Source organism: Bufo bufo, chromosome 8 (assembly GCF_905171765.1).
Source record: "Bufo bufo chromosome 8, aBufBuf1.1, whole genome shotgun sequence".
Lineage (NCBI taxonomy): Eukaryota > Metazoa > Chordata > Amphibia > Anura > Bufonidae > Bufo > Bufo bufo.
This window is the reverse complement of record NC_053396.1, coordinates 48,489,214-48,513,410: the sequence shown is the minus strand read 5'-3', so window position 1 is coordinate 48,513,410 and position 24,197 is coordinate 48,489,214. Positions and strand designations below refer to the sequence as shown.

General features: G+C 43.9%; 1 protein-coding gene across 1 annotated transcript in view; it reads right to left on the bottom strand.

The window, feature by feature from the left end:
- The window catches only part of F8 (coagulation factor VIII), a 419,094-nt gene that overhangs the window by 184,396 nt on the left and 210,501 nt on the right, over positions 1-24,197 (bottom strand). The gene's annotated exons all lie outside the window — the stretch shown is intronic.

Genomic DNA, 24,197 nt, shown 5'->3' with positions numbered 1-24,197 from the left:
ACATTTAAGGTATATTTATAGGATATGCCATAAATGCTCGTTAGGTTCGAGTCCCACCTCTGTAACCTGCTCGTATCCCAAGATTGGGGCACTACTATGAATGTAGCGAACACTGCACCTGCTTGGTGTCCCGTCCATTTTCTTATATGGGACTCCCCAAAATAGTCAAGTGAACGCTCAGCGAAAAGAAAAGAAAAAGTTGTGCATGCACTGTGTGCTCTCCATTCACCATGGAGCTTCATTCTTGAGACAGGAGCAGGTCTACAAATGGAAAGGAGTCCACTAACTGTTCAAATATAATACTCAACACCCAAAAAAGCCACAAGGCCCAGAGAACCGTGATAATGTGTACATCCATAAAGTATAAAATCAATTAAGCAATTTTATTAGACTACATAGAAATATAGACATTTTAAAAATTGTATACTATAAACTATGTGCTGGTAAGAATAAAACCAAACACAAACAGAGCATCCACCAAAGTCCACAACATGTATAGTCTGAGACAAAAAGTACAATGCAATGTCAAATAAAGAACCAACAATAAATAAATAATAAATAAAATAAATAAATAATGTAGCATCAAATAACATGAAATGATACCTAAAAAGAATAGAGTACTAAAGTTTGAAGCCCGGACTATATAGGTGGACCTGAGTCAATAAAAAAAACGCCCCACGCGTATCGCCGGTAAAGTCCAGCTTCCTCAGGGGTAAAGGTCTGTATTTAACAGTGTCCTATATATACATATGTAATTAATAATGACTAATAATTGAGTATAATCACCTTTCTTTCTTACACAGATGATTATACAGGGGGGTGCCAGAGCCTAGCTTTGCTGGAGCGCTGGGAGCTGTGGTCCTGTCAGTCACTGACCGCTCAGCTCCCCACGCTCCTTCTCTTCTTCAGGTCGGTGGCACACAGAATGGTGAAGCAGGGAGACTTCTCCCTGCCACACCATGCAGCCTGCAATCACAGATTGCGCTGCTGGCCTGTGTGGGAGGAGCCTGCAGCATGGGAACTTGCCTAAGCTCTGCCCACACAGGGCTGCAGAGCGATCTGTGTCTGCAAGGGAGAGAGGACTGTCAGCTTCAGGAACGAGATAAGGTGAGTAGGTACTATATTTTTTTTTAACAGAGGGGGCACAGAGGGCATTTCTACCATGGAGGAGGCACAGAGGGCATTACTACTACAAAGGTGGCTCAGAGGGCAATACTACTACAAAGGGGCACAGAGGCCATTACTACTGTGTAGGGGACACAATGGGCATTTCTACTGTGGAGGAGGTACAATGGGCATTACTACTATGAAGCGGGCACAATGGGCACTACGACTATAAATGGAATACAATGGGCATTATTACTATGAAGGGGGCACAATGGGCATTACTACTATGAAGGAAGACAGAGGGCATTACTACTACAAAGGGTCACAGAGGCCATTACTACTATGTAGGGGACACAATGGGCATTACTACTGTGGAGGAGGCACACTGGGCATTACTACTATGGAGGGGGCACACTGGGCACTACTACTATAAATGGAATACAATGGGCATTATTACTATAAAGGGGACACAGAGAGCATTACTCCTGTGAAGGGGGAACAATGGACATGTCTACTACAAAGGGGCACAGGGGCCATTCTACTAGAAGGGAGCACAGAGGGCAATGCTACTACAAAGAGACACAGAGGGCAGTACTACTACAAAGGGGGCTCAGAGGCCATTACTACTATGAAGGGGGCACAATGGGCATTACTACTATGAAGGGGCACAATGGGCATTACTACTATGAAGGAAGACAGAGGGCATTACTACTGTGAAGGGGGCACAGAGCATTACTTATGTGAAGGGGTGGGCATAACTTTTATGGGGCACTGAGTGGGCATTATTACTGTGAAGAGGCAAAATGGGCATTACTACTGTGAAGAGGCATAGAGGGCATTATTATTGTTATGGGGCACAATGAGGGCCTAACTACTCCGAAAGGGCACAGAGAGGGCATTACAACTGTGAAGGGGGCACAGATAGGGCATTACTACTGTGAAAAGGGCACGGAAAAAGCATAACTACTGTGAGGGGGGCACAATGTGGGCATAACTACTGTGAAACTTGTACAGTGAGGGCATAAATACTGTGATGGGGCACAGTGTGGGCATAACTACCATGAGGGGGCACAATATGGGCATAACTACAGTTAAGGGGGACACATACCTGGACAAAACTACTGTGAAGGTTGTATAATGAGGGCTATACTACTGCGAGGGGGTACAATTTTTTTTTTAACCACCTCCGGACCGCTGTACGCACAGACGCGTCCTGGAGGTGGTTGATTTATTCCTCCTGGACGCGCCGGCGCGTCCTCTCGCGAGACGCGAGATTTCCTGTGAACGCGCGCACACAGGCGCGCGCGCTCACAGGAACGGAAGGTAAGAGAGTTGATCTCCAGCCTGCCAGCGGCGATCGTTCGCTGGCAGGCTGGAGATGTGTTTTTTTTAACCCCTAACAGGTATATTAGACGCTGTTTTGATAACAGCGTCTAATATACCTGCTACCTGGTCCTCTGGTGGTCCCCTTTGTTTGGATCGACCACCAGAGGACACAGGTAGCTCAGTAAAGTAGCACCAAGCACCACTACACTACACTACACCCCCCCCCGTCACTTATTAACCCCTTATTAGCCCCTGATCACCCCTGATCACCCCATATAGACTCCCTGATCACCCCCCTGTCATTGATTACCCCCCTGTCATTGATCACCCCCCTGTAAAGCTCCATTCAGACGTCCGCATGATTTTTACGGATCCACTGATAGATGGATCGGATCCGCAAAACGCATCCGGACGTCTGAATGAAGCCTTACAGGGGCGTGATCAATGACTGTGGTGATCACCCCATATAGACTCCCTGATCACCCCCCTGTCATTGATTACCCCCCTGTCATTGATCACCCCCCTGTAAAGCTCCATTCAGACGTCCGCATGATTTTTACGGATCCACTGATAGATGGATCGGATCCGCAAAACGCATCCGGACGTCTGAATGAAGCCTTACAGGGGCATGATCAATGACTGTGGTGATCACCCCATATAGACTCCCTGATCACCCCCCTGTAAAGCTCCATTCAGATGTCCGCATGATTTTTACGGATGCACTGATAGATGGATCGGATCCGCAAAACGCATCCGGACGTCTGAATGAAGCCTTACAGGGGCATGATCAATGACTGTGGTGATCACCCCATATAGACTCCCTGATCACCCCCCTGTCATTGATTACACCCCTGTCATTGATCACCCCCCTGTAAAGCTCCATTCAGATGTCCGCATGATTTTTACGGATGCACTGATAGATGGATCGGATCCGCAAAACGCATCCGGACGTCTGAATGAAGCCTTACAGGGGCATGATCAATGACTGTGGTGATCACCCCATATAGACTCCCTGATCACCCCCCTGTCATTGATTACACCCCTGTCATTGATCACCCCCCTGTAAAGCTCCATTCAGATGTCCGCATGATTTTTACGGATGCACTGATAGATGGATCGGATCCGCAAAACGCATCCGGACGTCTGAATGAAGCCTTACAGGGGCATGATCAATGACTGTGGTGATCACCCCATATAGACTCCCTGATCACCCCCCTGTCATTGATTACACCCCTGTCATTGATTACCCCCCTGTAAAGCTCCATTCAGACGTCCGCATGATTTTTACGGATGCACTGATAGATGGATCGGATCCGCAAAACGCATACGGACGTCTGAATGAAGCCTTACAGGGGCATGATCAATGACTGTGGTTATCACCCCATATAGACTCCCTGATCACCCCCCTGTCATTGATTACACCCCTGTCATTGATCACCCCCCTGTAAAGCTCCATTCAGATGTCCGCATGATTTTTACGGATGCACTGATAGATGGATCGGATCCGCAAAACGCATACGGACGTCTGAATGAAGCCTTACAGGGGCATGATCAATGACTGTGGTTATCACCCCATATAGACTCCCTGATCACCCCCCTGTCATTGATTACACCCCTGTCATTGATCAACCCCCTGTAAAGCTCCATTCAGATGTCCGCATGATTTTTACGGATGCACTGATAGATGGATCGGATCCGCAAAACGCATCCGGACGTCTGAATGAAGCCTTACAGGGGCGTGATCAATGACTGTGGTGATCACCCCATATAGACTCCCTGATCACCCCCCTGTCATTGATCAACCCCCTGTAAAGCTCCATTCAGATGTCCGCATGATTTTTACGGATGCACTGATAGATGGATCGGATCCGCAAAACGCATCCGGACGTCTGAATGAAGCCTTACAGGGGCGTGATCAATGACTGTGGTGATCACCCCATATAGACTCCCTGATCACCCCCCTGTCATTGATTACCCCCCTGTAAAGCTCCATTCAGACGTCCGCATGATTTTTACGGATCCACTGATAGATGGATCGGATCCGCAAAACGCATCCGGACGTCTGAATGAAGCCTTACAGGGGCATGATCAATGACTGTGGTGATCACCCCATATAGACTCCCTGATCACCCCCCTGTCATTGATTACACCCCTGTCATTGATCACCCCCCTGTAAAGCTCCATTCAGATGTCCGCATGATTTTTACGGATGCACTGATAGATGGATCGGATCCGCAAAACGCATACGGACGTCTGAATGAAGCCTTACAGGGGCATGATCAATGACTGTGGTTATCACCCCATATAGACTCCCTGATCACCCCCCTGTCATTGATTACACCCCTGTCATTGATCACCCCCCTGTAAAGCTCCATTCAGATGTCCGCATGATTTTTACGGATGCACTGATAGATGGATCGGATCCGCAAAACGCATACGGACGTCTGAATGAAGCCTTACAGGGGCATGATCAATGACTGTGGTTATCACCCCATATAGACTCCCTGATCACCCCCCTGTCATTGATTACACCCCTGTCATTGATCAACCCCCTGTAAAGCTCCATTCAGATGTCCGCATGATTTTTACGGATGCACTGATAGATGGATCGGATCCGCAAAACGCATCCGGACGTCTGAATGAAGCCTTACAGGGGCGTGATCAATGACTGTGGTGATCACCCCATATAGACTCCCTGATCACCCCCCTGTCATTGATCAACCCCCTGTAAAGCTCCATTCAGATGTCCGCATGATTTTTACGGATGCACTGATAGATGGATCGGATCCGCAAAACGCATCCGGACGTCTGAATGAAGCCTTACAGGGGCGTGATCAATGACTGTGGTGATCACCCCATATAGACTCCCTGATCACCCCCCTGTCATTGATTACCCCCCTGTAGAGCTCCATTCAGATGTCCGCATGATTTTTACGGATCCACTGATAGATGGATCGGATCCGCAAAACGCATCCGGACGTCTGAATGAAGCCTTACACGGGCGTGATCAATGACTGTGGTTATCACCCCATATAGACTCCCTGATCACCCCCCTGTCATTGATCACCCCCCTGTCATTGATCACCCCCCCTGTCATTGATCACCCCCCCTGTCATTGATCACCCCCCCTGTCATTTATCACCCCTCTGTAAGGCTCCATTCAGACATTTTTTTGGCCCAAGTTAGCGGAATTATTTTTTTTTTTTCTTACAAAGTCTCATATTCCACTAACTTGTGTCAAAAAATAAAATCTCACATGAACTCACCATACCCCTCACGGAATCCAAATGCGTACAATTTTTTAGACATTTATATTCCAGACTTCTTCTCACGCTTTAGGGCCCCTAGAATGCCAGGGCAGTATAAATACCCCACATGTGACCCCATTTCGGAAAGAAGACACCCCCAGGTATTCCGTGAGGGGCATATTGAGTCCATGAAAGATTGAAATTTTTGTCCCAAGTTAGCGGAACGGGAGACTTTGTGAGAAAAAAATTAAAAATATAAATTTCCGCTAACTTGTGCCAAAAAAAAAAAAATTCTATGAACTCGCCATGCCCCTCATTGAATACCTTGGGGTGTCTTCTTTCCAAAATAGGGTCACATGTGGGGTATTTATACTGCCCTGGCATTCTAGGGGCCCCAAAGCGTGAGAAGAAGTCTGGTATCCAAATGTCTAAAAATGCCCTCCTAAAAGGAATTTGGGCACCATTGCGCATCTAGGCTGCAAAAAAGTGTCACACATCTGGTATCGCCGTACTCAGGAGAAGTTGGGGAATGTGTTTTGGGGTGTCATTTTACATATACCCATGCTGGGTGAGAGAAATATCTTGGTCAAATGCCAACTTTGTATAAAAAAATGGGAAAAGTTGTCTTTTGTCAAGATATTTCTCTCACCCAGCAAGGGTATATGTAAAATGACACCCCAAAACACATTCCCCAACTTCTCCTGAATACGGCGATACCACATGTGTGACACTTTTTTGCAGCCTAGGTGGGCAAAGGGGCCCATATTCCAAAGAGCACCTTTAGGATTTCACAGGTCATTTACCTACTTACCACACATTAGGGCCCCTGGAAAATGCCAGGGCAGTATAACTACCCCACAAGTGACCCCATTTTGGAAAGAAGACACCCCAAGGTATTCCGTGAGGGGCATGGCGAGTTCCTAGAATTTTTTATTTTTTGTCACAAGTTAGTGGAAAATGCTGATTTTTTTTTTTTTTTTTTCCATACAAAGTCTCATATTCCACTAACTTGTGACAAAAAATAAAAACTTCCATAAACTCACTATGCCCATCAGCAAATACCTTGGGGTCTCTTCTTTCCAAAAAGGGGTCACTTGTGGGGTAGTTATACTGCCCTGGCATTCTAGGGGCCCAAATGTGTGGTAAGGAGTTTGAAATCAAATTCTGTAAAAAATGACCTGTGAAATCCGAAAGGTGCTCTTTGGAATATGGGCCCCTTTGCCCACCTAGGCTGCAAAAAAGTGTCACACATCTGGTATCTCCGTACTCAGGAGAAGTTGGGGAATGTGTTTTGGGGTGTCATTTTACATATACCCATGCTGGGTGAGAGAAATATCTTGGCAAAAGACAACTTTTCCCATTTTTTTATACAAAGTTGGCATTTGACCAAGATATTTATCTCACCCAGCATGGGTATATGTAAAAAGACACCCCAAAACACATTCCTCAACTTCTCCTGAGTACGGAGATACCAGATGTGTGACACTTTTTTGCAGCCTAGGTGGGCAAAGGGGCCCATATTCCAAAGAGCACCTTTCGGATTTCACAGGTCATTTTTTAGAGAATTTGATTTCAAACTCCTTACCACACATTTGGGCCCCTAGAATGCCAGGGCAGTATAACTACCCCACAAGTGACCCCATTTTGGAAAGAAGAGACCCCAAGGTATTCGCTGATGGGCATAGTGAGTTCATGGAAGTTTTTATTTTTTGTCACAAGTTAGTGGAATATGAGACTTTGTAAGAAAAGGAAAAAAAAAAAAAAAATCATCATTTTCCACTAACTTGTGACAAAAAATAAAAAGTTCCATGAACTCACTATGCCCATCAGCGAATACCTTAGGGTGTGTACTTTCCGAAATGGGGTCATTTGTGGGGTGTTTGTACTGTCTGGGCATTGTAGAACCTCAGGAAACATGACAGGTGCTCAGAAAGTCAGAGCTGCTTCAAAAAGCGGAAATTCACATTTTTGTACCATAGTTTGTAAACGCTATAACTTTTACCCAAACCATTTTTTTTTACCCAAACATTTTTTTTTTATCAAAGACATGTAGAACAATAAATTTAGAGCAAAATTTATATATGGATGTCGTTTTTTTTTGCAAAATTTTACAACTGAAAGTGAAAAATGTCATTTTTTTGCAAAAAAATCGATTAATTTCGATTAATAACAAAAAAAGTAAAAATGTCAGCAGCAATGAAATACCACCAAATGAAAGCTCTATTAGTGAGAAGAAAAGGAGGTAAAATTCATTTGGGTGGTAAGTTGCATGACCGAGCAATAAACGGTGAAAGTAGTGTAGGTCAGAAGTGTAAAAAGTGGCCTGGTCTTTCAGGGTGTTTAAGCACTGGGGGCTGAGGTGGTTAAGTATGCGCGGGTGGGGGGGGGGGGTTGGGTCTGGGTGCTAGAGAAAGAACCCGCCCCCGGGTGCCAAACACCATAGGCACACCACTGTTACAAAGATGTAATTATTATCTCTGAACTCCCTTTTACTTGCAGTAAGTCCAGAAGCAGCCCATGCGCTGCCTGCTAATGAAGCATTATCTGAGTTTAGGAGTCTGTGGAATGCATTACAATGCAGACCATAGCCAGTTTACTGTGGAGAAGTCAGAGGTAATTTCATTTTTAGAATCTGTCTTTTCAGCTATCCAAGCATTAGGCTTGTGTAACGGTCGCGTACACACACACACAGGGGGAAGGGAAGTGACCACTGCCCTCCACCCTTACCCCTGGCCCTGCCTACTTGCCTCGCGAGTCCTAATGACAGGGGACAACTGGACGCCAATCCCTAACTTGGAATAAGTGCAGGGATGACAAACAGACAAACAACAGGACGTGAACGGACCGAGTCAATACCAGGAAAGCTACAAAGTACAAAGGGAGCAAGCAGAGAATTGTCAGGAGAAGCCGGGGTCATAAATACCAGGAGAGCAGCAAAGTACACAAGGAGCAGGCAGAGGATCGTCAGGAATTCAGCAGGAGGTAAGTACGCCAGGAAAGACCAAATCACAGGTGGAACCTAAATTAACAGGCAACCTGTGGCCAGCAGGCTGCCTGTATTTATAGTGGGGAGTGAGGGTCATGTGACGTGGCCAGCGTCACATGACCGACAGACCAACCAGTCGAGCACCGAGTGATCAGCTCGGCGCTCAAGGCAGACTTAGGAGCAGGGAGCCACCCAGCTAGTAACGCAGCCCTGGGAATGAGGTCAAACACAGATCCTCATTCCCAAAGGTAAGCAACAGGTCTGCGGGTAATGGGGGACTGAGTGCACCTTCGAAACCCCGTTACAGCTTGGTTTCCCCTTGCCTTTGAATGTAGTTTTTGAAGCCAGGTGTGGGTTCAAAAAGAAGAGACCCTGGGGGACATTTGATCATTTGCAGTTTTTGTGTCATTTTTAAGTCTATTTTTGCTTTGTATGCCTGTGCCAAATTTATGAAATAGTTCACCATAACAATATATTTGGCGTGATTGCAAAATTTACTATTTGTTTAAAAGTACAGCAGGCGACTGCCTGGTGTGGAGATGCTACTTTTGCAAAAGTCGCAAATAGTAAATGCATCATAATTCCCCGGACGAAGAGAAGCCGAAACGCGCGTCAGGGCTGGCGCCATCTCTGGCCACATATGCTGATGGGTGAGTTATGACTACTGGTGTTACCTACTTTTTACTATGGACTGAGTGCAGCTACTCACGTAATGATCTGGATTTACCTATTGCATATGTACTTTGTTCATTTAGAGGCTGTGGTCCAGCCATTTTGTGTATACTTGAATAATTCCCACTAGTAATTCTGGGGCTCAGGGATGGCATCTTTTCTGTCACCTATCCTTGCATCATGTATGGTAATTTTTATATTTTTTTTATATTTTAACATTGTTATTTAGGAAACACCAAAACCAAAACATACATATTAAATCAATGACAGCATAATTCTTATTCCTCTTATTTTCCTTTTTTTCCCCTGCCCATCCCAATCAACCCAAACCAACCCTCCCTCTCTTGCGATGCGTCTCTGATCCTTCCTCAAAAAATTAAAGGAAGTAAAATAAGTTAAAAAAAATTAATAAACAATCAATACATGGAAAGTGAGGGAGAATCATAACAAAGAGCTGCCAACTCCAACCTCCCCATATCGTAGACCATTTATCCTCAGAATTTCTTTGTTTATATAAGACCTTCGCATATTTCCTTACTTTATTGACCAAGTGCAGCCATTCATTGAACTGAATATTTTGTGAGATCCAGACAACAGTCTGGCTAGAAACATAGTTCTAATCAAAAGAATCTTTTTATCCTTATGGCAGTTTACCCTGGTTGAGTCGCTCAATATCCAACATTTAGGTGCAGACGGAATTACTACCCTCAATGTTTGGGTGATAAAATTCTGAATTGAATCCCAGTAAGCGTTAAGATCCGGACATAGCCAAAGCATGTGTAAGAAATCTGCCCCCTGTTCATCACACCGTGGGCACTTTAAAGTTTCTCTTAATCCACATTTATTAAGCCAACTCGGCGTGATATACACTCTGTGTAAAATATTGAACTGTACCAGAATGTGATTTGCATTATGCGATACTAATCTTAAAAGAGGCATATATATTTCCCCATTCCTGTGACGTGACCCTTGGACAGTCAATTCCCCAAGCCTTCTGACCTTGTTAAATAGTGACCTAATTAATAATTTATATAATTGGGAGATCTTGCCCTTCTGGCCTGAGGTCCCTATCAAAACGTTCAAATGTGAAGAAGTGTCTATCTCCAATAGTGATGAGCTATTTCACGAATATTTTGTAGACACCCAGAAAGCCAGACTATTGGCAAAATCGTGCTAGGGGTGAGCCCTGATTAACTGCAAAACGATTAGTATCTTCATCTATAGAAATCCGGTCTATCTTAGGGTTGATCACACAATTGAAATCCCCATTCACTAAAGTAAGACAGTCTGGACGTTCTTCCATAAATAATAATAAGCCGTTCAGTACATGAAAAGAAAAAGGGGGAAAAATATAAATAAAGGCTAAAATACATGTTACTCCGAAAAGTTTCTCATATAAAAAAAATAAAATCTCCCCTGCTTATCAATAGAGGAGGCCTCGCAGAAAAATTGATCTGGAGTGGAGTGACTGGTGAAAGTTGTCCGAGTCTGGAGTGACTGGTGAAAGTTGAGTGAAATGCCTGCGAGAGCCATCCTCTATTAATCCGCATTGCAGCCTCTTCAGTAAAATGGGTCTCCAATAAGTAGACAACCGCTGGTAGATGTCTCTGAACTAGATCAAACACAGCCTGTCTTTTTAACCCATCCCCAAGACCCCGTACATTCCAAGTAAGAATTCTAACAGACATATAATTAACTACTGGAGTTCAGAAACAGCAACCGACCCCCCTAAACCCCACCCCCACACTTTCCGAAGTGACTCATCACAACCGACCCAAAAAAAAATGTAAAAAAAAATCCAACCTGCCCCCACCATAGGAATTAAACAGAAGAAGAAAACACTGCAAATTAGACATTATTCCGATCCAGCCAGTCCGTGGCAAGGGCCGGGGTATAAAAAAAATGAGTTACTCCATTAAAAATTTTCCGAAGTTTAGCTGGATATAGAAAGGAGTATTTAATGTCTATGGCCTGTAAACGCTTTTTAACAGAAAAAAAACCTGTCTCTTTTCTTGCATCTCTTTCGAGAAATCCAGAAAAAAGGACAGTTTGCTGCCGTTCTAAACAATAGGGGTGGGGGGCATTCTCTGACTCTCTTAAGAATCATGTCTCCGTCCCTGGAAACAAGAATCTTTGCCAGAAGAACCCGAGGTGGCATTTCGGTATTGGTTTACCCCCGGGGATTCAATGGGCCCTCTCTATTAGGAACAAAGGGAAGAAATGTTCTTTTACACAGTTCTCAAAAATCAAAGACTGATTAGTTCCAGCAGGATTTTTTTCCTCTGTTCCCTCGGGAAGCCCCAAAATTCTAACATTAGATCGACTTGACCTATCTTCCAGGTCTACGACTTTTTTTTGAAGATTATTATAGTCCGTTTTCAAGATGGCAGTTTAAGATTTTATTTCTTTTAATTCCTGATCCATGCAGCCATTGGATTTTTCTATGACCGTAACTCTCTCGTATTTTAATTAGGTCATCTCTTATTAAGGAAACGTCCGATTGGACTACCCCCAGCGGCCAGGCAACATCTTGTATCACCTTTCCATTGTTTTTGACTGTGAGTAAGAACTCTTCTAATGTAGAGGGACCCACCAAAGAAATGTCACCTTCTTCCACCCTCTCCTCATCTCCATCCTGAAGATGCTCATCGGCCACCTCCTCCGGTGGAAGCCCATCAGTGTTCTTTTTTTTATGTTACATCGTGCTTTCCCTTTTGTCCTATTCTATTCCTATTTTGTCCATATATTTACATTTGATAATTTCAGGAACTGCTCAATTTTTTGTGGGCTCTGCAGGGGCTCTTTCCAGGATCGCAGGGGGAGGGGGAGAGAGCGTTTCGACAAAGAGCGCAGAGCTGTTTGAGCCAAAGCCGGGGCAATAACACAGCCGAGGTCCACAAGACCGAAGCACTAGGGGTCTCACTTACCTCCACCAGGCCCCAGTCAGGCCACATGTGGAGGAGAACTTCAGCGGAGGAGGAGTGCCAAAAAGAGAAGCAGTCACAGGGCGTGCAGGAGGAAGGAGAGACGGAGGTGAAGTCGGAGAGACGCACGATGGACCGGAGTGTCTTCTCCTTGTCATACCACCATATCACCATTACCGGTGAGGGTCCCGATGCACATCCTGGGCACGCGATCCATCGGAGGAACTTGGCTTCTGGAACTTCTTTTAGAAGATATTTTTTTCCAAACAGGCTCTCCCATTAACTTCTCTTCAGCAGTGGTTTACGCAGGTTTGGCGGCAGTTTCAGAGTCCTCTGCTTCTTCAGTGGCTTTTTCCACTTCGGCAGACTCTCCCTCAGCCTCTTCTTTGCAGCATCTGAGGATTTCTCCCACTCCAACTCATCGGCCTTAACGTATTCAGCCATTTTCTCTTTGGAGTCTCCATTCACTTTGTTAGCCTTCTCATCCTTCTCGGACATGGCATCATATACCTGCACTCTTAAATCCTCCTTTTCTTTCTCATCGAGCTTGGAGGCACTAAGGATATTGGGGTCCTTATCAGACTCTTGCTTTTCTTCTTCTGGTCTTCCCTCCAGAGGGTCACCAAGACATTGTTCTCCATTCGTGCAAGCTCCAGGAGAGCCATCCCAGAGAAATAGACTGCATCTGCATATTGGTCGTCCATCTTATTGTATTTCATCCCCAGAAGGCTGTGGACTTCCTGGAAAGCGTCGGCGACTGAGCAGATGTCCTTCATGACCAGGTTCTGGCCACTCACTGCCATGAGTCTCTTGGCTTCTTCATCCATATCATCCCTTTCAACTTGTTCAGCAGAAATTTCTTCCATCTTCTCTGCCTCAGCCGGCACCGTAGCACCACCAATTTCAGACCCATTCTCAACAGGTGCTGACTTGGATTTCTTGGCTTCTTCTACCTGGCGCTTCAACTGTTCAGCATTGCGTCTTTCATCTTCCAGTTGCATTAGTGTAATGCCCAAGAGGTGCCGTACCACCTTTTACACCTCTCCACTTTCTCTTATGGTTGATTCTATGTCATCATGTGTATTTATTCCAAGGCCTGCAAATGTGTATTTCCATTTCCATGTAAATGTTATGTTAACGTGTAATGTGCCTGGTTCACCAGCAGGTGGCAGCAAGCTTGGCAGAGTTAGTTTGCCTGGAATGGAACCTTCTGTCCATTCTAGCACTCTGTAGAGAGGGAGGAGTTGCGTTAGCTAGGAGTTAGTTGAGTCAATCCCCTGTAAGGGTAAGGGTGTGCAGCAGGCCAGCAGAGCACCATCAGCTCTGCTGGAACAGGAGAAAAGAGCAAAGAGCCTCAGAAGCCCGGAGGAGAAGTTCCCTGGATAAAGATAAAGATACAGATAAAGATAAAGACTGAGTCAGACTACCGGAAGTTAAGTACAGCAGAGAGGAAAAGTTTGTGTTTAATCCTGTTAGCACAGCGGAGCTGGTGGGCGACAGATGTAGCAGAGCTGAGTGTGCTTGCCTGCCGAAATTTAAGCCAAAACCTGATGGTAACCAAGATAAAGTTGGAAGATTGTTCTCTGATGCAAGCTTACATAGTTTACAAGGCCGAAAAAAGACATCTGTCCATCCAGTTCGGCCTGCTATCCTGCAAGTTGATCCAGAGGAAGGCAAAAAAAAAAAAACTGTAAGGTAGAAGCCAATTTTCCCCACTTAAGGGGAAAAAAATTCCTTCCCAACTCCAATCAGGCAATCAGAATAACTCCCTGGATCAACAACCCATCTCTAGTAGCTATAACCTGTAATATTATTACACTCCAGAAATACATCCAGGCCCCTCTTGAACTCTCCTCAGGCAGAGAGTTCCATAGTCTCACTGCTCTTACCGTAAAGAATCCTATATTTGTGTACAAACCTTCTTTCCTCCAGATGCAGAGGATGTCCCCTTGTCACAGTCACAGTCCTGGGGATAAATAGATGACAGGAGAGGTCTCTATACTAACCCCTGAAATATTTATACATAGTTATTAGATCTTCCTTCAGTCGTCTTTTTTTCTAAAGTGAATAACCCTAATTTTGATAATATTTCAGGGTACTGTAGTCCCCCCATTCCAGTTATTACATTAGTTGCCCTCCTCTGAACCTTATCCAGCTCTGCTATGTCTGCCTTGTTTACAGGAGCCCAGAACTGTGCACAGTACTCCATGTGTGATCTGACTAGTGATGTGTAAAGTGGCAGGACTATGTTCTCAGCACGGGCATCTATGCCCCTTTTGATGCAACCTATTATCTTATTGGCCTTGGCAGCAGCTGCCTGACACCGGTTTCTACAGCTTAGTTTGCTGTTCACTAAAATTCCTAGGTCCTTTTCCATGTCAGTTTTACCCAATGTTTTACAATTTAGTATGTACGGGTGACTTGCATTATTCCTTCCCATGTGCATAACTTTACATTTGTCAGTGTTAATCCTCATCTGCCACTTATATGCCCAAGCCTCCAATTTATCCAGTTTCCTCTGTAGTAGTATACTGTCCTCTTCTGTGTTAATTCCTTTACACAGTTTAGTGTCATCTGCAAAAAAAAAATTTTACTGTGCAACGCTTCTACAAGATCATTTATAAATATATTGAAGAGAATAAGGCCCAATTCTGACCCCTGAGGTACTTCACTAGTGACAGTGACCCAATCTGAGTGTGCACCATTAATAACCACCCGCTGTTTTCTATTACTAATCCAGTTACTTACCCACACACAGACATTTTCTCCCAGTCCAAACATTCTGATTTTATATACTAACCTTTCATGCAGTACAGTGTCAAATGTTTTGGAGAAGTCCAGATATACGACATTCATTGATTCACCGCGGTCAAGTCTAGAAATTACCTCCTCATGGAAACTGATTAAATTAGTTTGACATGACCAATCCCTCATGAAGCCATGCTGATATGGCGTTATTTGCTTATTTTCATTGAGGTACTCCAGCCTATAGTTTACGGGCTCTGATTTTGGACCCCTTTTGAATATTGCCACCACATTTGCTATGCGCCAATCCTGTGGAACACTCCCTGTCAGTATAGAGTCCTTAAATATCAGAAATAAAGGTCTGGCTATGACATTACTTAATTCTCTTAAGATACGGGGGTGTATGCCATCTGGTCCTGGCGATTTGTCTATTTTAATCTTTTTAAGACGCCGCTGTACTTCTTCCTGGGTCAGACAAGGCACTTTTAATGGGGAATTTACTTTTACATTCTGCATTTCATCTGACAGTTTCTTTTCCTCAGTGAATACACTGGATAAAAAAAATATTTAATAGCTTTGCTTTCTCCTCACCGCTCTCTGCAACTCCCCCCTCATTACTCTGTAGAGGGCCGACACCTTCAGAATTATACTTTTTACCATTTATATAATTGTAGAACATTTTAGGGTTAGTTTTGCTCTCTTTAGCAATGAATCTCTCTGTCTATAGTTTGGCTTCTTTTATTTGTTTTTTACATATTCTATTTTTTTCCTAATAGTTTTTTAGGGCCTCCTCGCTACCCTCTTGTTTTAGTGATTTAAATGCTTTATTTTTCTAATTTATTGCTTTCTTTACAGTTCTATTTATTCACATTGTTTTTTTCTTGTTCCTTAACCTTTTATCCCCATAAGGAATATACCTTTCACAATTAGATTTTAGGACGATTTTAAAAATATCCCATTTTATGGCTGTATTTTTATTTTTGAGGACTTTGTCCCAGTTAGTTAGGCCTATGTCCTCTCTTAGTTGGCTTAATTTAGCTTTTTTTGAAGTTTGGTTCCTCCCTGAAGAAACACTCTTTTGAATGACAATTGGAAGGTTAATACTTTATGGTCACTATTTCCCAGGTGTTCCCCAACCTGCACATCTGTTGTTCTGTCAGTTCTATTGGTTAATACTAAGTCCAGTATGGCTGTCCCTCTAGTCGGGTCCTGAACCAGTTGGGAGAGGTAATTGTCTTTGGTTATTGCCAAGAACCTGTGTCCTTTATGAGATACACAGGTTTCAGTTTCCCAGTCTATATCTGGGTAGTTGAAGTCCCCCATAATAACAACCTCAATATGATCTGCCGACTCGTCTATCTCGTTTAGTAGCAGATTTTCTGTGGACTCTGGTATATTAGGTGGTTTATAATAAACCCCTATTAGTATTTTATTATTGTTTTTGCCTCCATGTATTTTTACCCACAGTGACTCCACATGTTGATGTCCCTCACTTATATCTTCTTGGACTGTGTGCTTTAGACAGGACTTTAGATAAAGGCAGACTCCTCCCCCTCTCAGTTTTTTGCGATCCTTTCTAAACAGACTGTAACCCTGTACGTTAACTGCCCAGTCATAGCTATCATCCAGCCATGTCTCAGTTATTCCCACTATGCCATAGTCCTCCTCACACATCACTAATTCCAGTTCACCAGTTTTATTTGTCAGGCTTCTGGCATTAGTATACATACAATTAAGAGGTTTATGTATATTTTTTACCCTACATTTTACTTCTAAACTGTTCTAGTCCCTCCTTCCATTCCTCCAACAGTCCCATTACCTTGCCCCCGGTCTCTATCTGCACTATCTTCCCATCCTATAACGTAATTACCCTCCCCCAGTCCCTAGTTTAAACACTCCTCCACCCTTCTAGCCATCTTCTCCCCCATCACAGCTGCCCCTTCCCCATTGAGGTGCAGCCCATCCCTACGATAGAGCCTGTAGCCGAAGGAGAAGTCGGCCCAGTTCTCCAGGAACCCAAACCCCTCCTTCCTACACCAGCTCTTGAACCACTTATTAACCTCCCTAATCTCCCGCTGCCTTTCTTCTGTGACTTGTGGTACAGGTAGTATTTCAGAAAACACTACCTTTGAGGTCCTTGCCCTAAGCTTGTGACCTAAATCCCTAAAATTCTTTTTAAGGATGCTCCACCTACCTCTAACTTTGTCATTTGTTCTGATATGGACCATGACTGCTGGTTCTTCTCCAGCCCTTTCCAGTAATATATCAACCCGATCCGCGATGTGTCGAACTCGAGCGCCAGGAAGACAACACACCGTTCGACGATCCCGGTCTTTGTGACAGATCGCCCTATCTGTACTCCTATTCAAGTAAAGCTGTTTTCAACTTGAATACAAGTCTGGACTCAATTCATTTCTTCATCCCCTTCATCAACTATCCCTTTTTCTGCAACGGACAACCGCGCCCGGGGTACCAGCGTGTCCAGGTAGGAGCAATGTGACAAGTGCACAGCCACACCTAAAGGGACATTTTAGGCTACCCTTACACCACTCTGACATTCCTACACCTGGGTACCACATCACTATCTACTTAGGGGGACTCTGTCCCTCGTTGCTGAAATGCAACTGGCGTCACAACAAAACTATCAAAACTTGTAACACCTTACTGGGACCCCTAGCAACCCTCCAGCCCACTGCATTAGCACATCCTTCAGGTTTTTTTCTGAGCAAGAGACTTGTTTACTTGCAGCCTGTATTTTTTGGGTTTCAGTATCAAGCTGTTCCTCCAGTTGTGCGATCTTTACTTCCAAGGTTGTGATGGATGCCTTGAATTTGGAGTTAATAGAGCCTTCCAATTCTTGCAATTTTGTTTTTAACTCCTTGTTTTGTCGATCCAATTGCAGACAGACATTCTCATTCTTCTAAACATTACTGCATACTGCATCCAGAACAGCATTCATCTGGTCCATCTGGAGAGTAACCTTTCTCAGTCTGTCGTTGGTCAATTCATCTCTTTTCTGTAGTGCTTGCCTTTTGGCCCGCTCTGCCGCAGAAAGCTCCTACTGCATATGGATCCTTTTCGCCTCCAGACTTTTTTAAGTTTATTTTTATTTTCTTTAGACTGACTTAAAATATCATCCCTGGATGCTCTAGTGTCTTCCAACTCTCTTTGGTAATCCTTAATTTGCTCCTGCAATTTACACAGTTGTTTGATGGCTTCTTCTCTATTTTGGTTTGCAGATTCAATTTGTCCCACTAAGTCTTTTAGATCCACCTCAAGCTTCTTTCTAGCTGCTACAGCCAATGAACGTTGCTACCTTTCATTTTCAAGCTCCACTTCCATTTCTTTTACTTGTCTGACAAGTTGTATCTTCATGTCTTCACTCTGCTCATCACGTCCTTGCCGATCTCTCTCAAATTGTGCCTCATAGCTTTAGGTTAACTTCTAAGTGCAAATTGCATCCTTTGTGGCTTGCAATTCAGTTTTATCAACCCTGCACCCGAGCTCACTAACCATAGAACACTGTGGAAACTGCTTATCCGCACCTGGTACCTGTGGTACACCCTTTAACACTGTCACACTTTCCTGCACATTTACTACAGTGGGCTCCCTCAGTTCTGTGCTACCAACATTATCAATCAGCATTTCCAAATCACCTATATCTTTACCAGCAGGGGGAGTTTCTTCCTTGAGCACAACCTGCAAAGGAAAGGGGGTGTCATCATCATCATATGGCCCCACATTTGTATTAGGCCTTTCAGTTAACTTGACATGTTCACTTTGCACCTTATCTGCACCATTGTTTTCAATTGTCATTTCACTTAAACCATTGTGTTCAATGTGCATCTCCCTCACACCTTCATTTAAAGGGATAGGTACAAGTTCTGCAGAAGTTTCGTCACCATTTCCCCACAACTCACAGAACAAGGTGAAGTCCCAACATTACATAATGCATCAGCGTATTTGCAACTCCAAGTTCATAAGTTCCAGTTCCCACTGGAGTCTCACACTCAGTGAGGGCCACAGGATAGTTCTTGCTATCCCCATGACTGACCAGTACATACAGGGAGTGCAGAATTATTAGGCAAGTTGTATTTTTGAGGATTAATTTTATTATTGAACAACAACCATGTTCTCAATGAACACAAAAAACTCATTAATATCAAAGCTGAATATTTTTGGAAGTAGTTTTTAGTTTGTTTTTAGTTTTAGCTATTTTAGGGGGATATCTGTGTGTGCAGGTGACTATTACTGTGCATAATTATTAGGCAACTTAACAAAAAACAAATATATACCCATTTCAATTATTTATTTTTACCAGTGAAACCAATATAACATCTCAACATTCACAAATATACATTTCTGACATTCAAAAACAAAACAAAAACAAATCAGTGACCAATATAGCCACCTTTCTTTGCAAGGACACTCAAAAGCCTGCCATCCATGGATTCTGTCAGTGTTTTGATCTGTTCACCATCAACATTGCGTGCAGCAGCAACCACAGCCTCCCAGACACTGTTCAGAGAGGTGTACTGTTTTCCCTCCTTGTAAATCTCACATTTGATGATGGACCACAGGTTCTCAATGGGGTTCAGATCAGGTGAACAAGGAGGCCATGTCATTAGATTTTCTTCTTTTATACCCTTTCTTGCCAGCCACGCTGTGGAGTACTTGGACGCGTGTGATGGAGCATTGTCCTGCATGAAAATCATGTTTTTCTTGAAGGATGCAGACTTCTTCCTGTACCACTGCTTGAAGAAGGTGTCTTCCAGAAACTGGCAGTAGGACTGGGAGTTGAGCTTGACTCCATCCTCAACCCAAAAAGGCCCCACAAGCTCATCTTTGATGATACCAGCCCAAACCAGTACTCCACCTCCACCTTGCAGGCGTCTGAGTCAGACTGGAACTCTCTGCCCTTTACCAATCCAGCCACGGGCCCATCCATCTGGCCCATCAAGACTCACTCTGATTTCATCAGTCCATAAAACCTTAGAAAAATCAGTCTTGAGATATTTCTTGGCCCAGTCTTGACGTTTCAGCTTGTGTGTCTTGTTCAGTGGTGGTCGTCTTTCAGCCTTTCTTACCTTGGCCATGTCTCTGAGTATTGCACACCTTGTGCTTTTGGGCACCCCAGTGATGTTGCAGCTCTGAAATATGGCCAAACTTGTGGCAAGTGGCATCTTGGCAGCTGCACGCTTGACTTTTCTCAGTTCATGGGCAGTTATTTTGCGCCTTGGTTTTTCCACACGCTTCTTGCGACCCTGTTGACTATTTTGAATGAAACGCTTGATTGTTCGATGATCACGCTTCAGAAGCTTTGCAATTTTAAGAGTGCTGCATCCCTCTGCAAGATATCTCACTATTTTTGACTTTTATGAGCCTGTCAAGTCCTTCTTTTGACCCATTTTGCCAAAGGAAAAGAAGTTGCCTAATAAATATGCACACCTGATATAGGGTGTTGATGTCATTAGACCACACCCCTTCTCATTACAGAGATGCACATCACCTAATATGCTTAATTGGTAGTAGGCTTTCGAGCCTATACAGCTTGGAGTAAGACAACATGCATAAAGAGGATGATGTGGTCAAAATACTCATTTGCCTAATAATTCTGTACAGGGTGTAGTTCCCAGCTACCAAGCTGGCATGTACCAGGCTCACCTGGCTCCCTGCGTCCAACAATGCTTGGACTGGACTGTCATTCACCACAATGTCACACATTTTTGTAGCCCCTGGCAACACTTTGCCTTTTTTTAGCATAAACACTTGCTGGATGCACGCATTCTCCACCAATTGTAAGGGATCGCTCTCTCTCAGGGGGTCTCAATCACAGACTTCTTCGCAGACAACAGAATTTAATGTCCAAACTGGTGCTTTATTGTGGCACCCACACAAACATAAGCGTCAAAATAAACACCTGCCCGCCTGGGCTCTAACTAATACAAAGCTTATACACAGGGTCTCAAGGTCAATTCCTTAGCAGATCCGCTCATCGAACCCAAATCCATACAGGGAAGAGATCCGGCTACACAGAACCTCATGGCCTCTCAGCCCTCCTGGCTGAGTCCACCCAGAGCCTCTGTAGGCCTCTGTTTCCAAGTCCTCTCTCTCAGACTGACACATAGAGGGTTGATTTTATCCCTCCTTGATTACAGCAGGCCTCACCTGCGATCACCTCCGGCAAAAGACAACACCTGTACTGGAAGGGTGTGGATTGGCAGATCCCACTACCAAAACTATCCACCAGCCCAAATAAAATCCAGCCCAGAACAAAAAATAGACAAAACTGTCTTAGCAAACTAAGCTTTGCAGAAACCCCTGCAGCTTTCTGGATTTTATTTATCTCACCAGCTGAGGTATCTGGGTGGGATATACACGCCTTCCATCACTGTACACATCACCACAACTTTTATATTTATTACATTTTATGGGTACAGCATTGGGTTGTTTTTCTATGTAGGTTATTTATATTTCATGTCTTATCAGAGGATGATCTTCCTGGGAAAGCCCCACCTGTATGGAATTCTATGCTAGCGGAGAGATTGCGTTATCTGTGATAATCTTTTTCTGGCTTGAATTGTCGCAAGAGATGAGTGAATCGAAGATGACGAAGCGGAATTTAATCCGAATTTTAGGAAAAATTTGATTCGTCCTCAAATTTACTTGCAATTTTTCTAAAATGGTTGCTGCACATGTTACAACATGAGAGTAAGAAGCCCTGGAACAAGGGAGCACCTATAATGCCATGCATGCAGCCAGTTAGCAGATAGGCAGCCCCTGTGATGTCACAGCCCTATAAAAAGTCTCCTCCTGCCCTGTCTCCGCAATTTTACAGTGAACTTGATGCAGGGAGAGATGTGACAGATAGAGATCGCCTTGCGGTTTGCCCGACGGTCGTTTCGCGGCGAATTTTGCTTGTTCGCGATTCGCCGAACATGCGAACATATGGTGATGTTCGCATACGCCATATTCTTTTGCATTGTGCCGAACTTTGAACCATGACACATCCATCAGGTGGGACAAGACAGCCAATTGAGACGTTTTAGCACATGGACACACCCCCACCCTATAACAGAACCCGGTCTGGCAGCCATTTTACATTCTGTGCTTTGCCAATGCAGGGAGAGGTTGCTTTGTGGAGCAGAGACAAACTGTTAGGGATGCCCAATGCTAGCTAATAGAGTCCGTTTAAAGACTGGTATAGGTGTGCTATCGATAGGTGTGATATACTGAGGGGTGTGATATACTTATAATATACTTTCTAACATTGAAAGGATATTATAGTGCATTTGTATAGTGCAGCAGTTGTGTGTGGTTCTGCTGCGATACCGCAGCTATCTAGAGGGACAAACGCTATTGGAATAACTATTAGAAACTGGTGTGATATACTTGTTGCCCCCCAAAAAAACTGATTGAGGGGTGTGATATACCTGCTTCCACAAAATACTGATTCAGCGGTTCTAAATACCTGTTTCCACAAAATAGTGATTGAGGGGTGCGATATACCTGCTTCTACAAAATACTGATTAAGGGGTTCTATATACCTGCTTCCCCAAAATACTAATTGAGGGGAGCGATATACCTACTTCCACCAAATATTGATTCAGTGGTTCTAAATACCTGTTTCCACAAAATAATGATTGAGGGGTGCGATATACCTGCTTCTACAAAATACTGATTAAGGGGTTTAATATACCTGCTCCCACAAAATACAGATTATGGGGTGTTGTCATGGGACACTGAGGCGCTCGCTCTCTTCAGCGCCGTCGGCGTCCCGTTTCTGTGCAGGAGCGAGGACGCGCACAGCGTCCTCGTCTCCTTGGTGATAGGGGGCGGGACGGACAACCAGGGGAGGTCTGAGCACCGAGATGGGCACTCGGTGCTCAGCTGTACTTCCTAGTGCAGGTCATGTGGCACTGGCCACGTCACATGACCCCAGCTGGCCAGTATTTAACAGGCAGCCTGCTGGCCACAGGTTGCCTGTTAACCACCTCAGCCCCCCTAGCTTAAACACCCTTAATGACCAGGCCACTTTTTACACTACTTTCACCGTTTATTGCTCGGTCATGCAACTTACCACTCAAATGAATTTTACCTCCTTTTCTTCTCACTAATAGAGCTTTCATTTGGTGGTATTTCATTGCTGCTGACATTTTTACTTTTTTTGATATTAATCGAAATTTAACGATTTTTTTGCAAAAAAATGACATTTTTCACTTTCAGTTGTAAAATTTTGCAAAAAAAACAACATCCATATATAAATTTTTCTCAAAATTTATTGTTCTACATGTCTTTGATAAAAAAAAAGTTTGGGTAAAAAAAAAAATGGTTTGGGTAAAAGTTATAGCGTTTACAAACTATGGTACAAAAATGTGAATTTCCGCTTTTTGAAGCAGCTCTGACTTTCTGAGCACCTGTCATGTTTCCTGAGGTTCTACAATGCCCAGACAGTACAAACACCCCACAAATGACCCCATTTCGGAAAGTAGACACCCTAAGGTATTCGCTGATGGGCATAGTGAGTTCATAGAACTTTTTATTTTTTGTCACAAGTTAGCGGAAAATGATGATTTTTTTTTTATTTATTTTTTTCTTACAAAGTCTCATATTCCACTAACTTGTGACAAAAAATAAAAACTTCCATGAACTCACTATGCCCATCACGAAATACCTTGGGGTGTCTTCTTTCCAAAATGGGGTCTTTCCAAAATAGTTTGAAATCAAAATCTGTAAAAAATGGCCGGTGAAATCCGAAAGGTGCTCTTTGGAATGTGGGCCCCTTTGCCCACCTAGGCTGCAAAAAAGTGTCACACATGTGGTATTGCCGTACTCAGGAGAAGTTGGGCAATGTGTTTTGGGGTGTCATTTTACATATACCCATGCTGGGTGAGAGAAATATCTTGGCAAAAGACAACTTTTCCCATTTTTTTATACAAAGTTGGCATTTGCCAAGATATTTCTCTCACCCAGCATGGGTATATGTAAAATGACACCCCAAAACACATTGCCCAACTTCTCCTGAGTACGGCAATACCACATGTGTGACACTTTTTTGCAGCCTAGGTGGGCAAAGGGGCCCACATTCCTTTTAGGAGGACATTTTTAGACATTTGGATCCCAGACTTCTTCTCACGCTTTAGGGCCCCTAAAATGCCAGGGCAGTATAAATACCCCACATGTGACCCC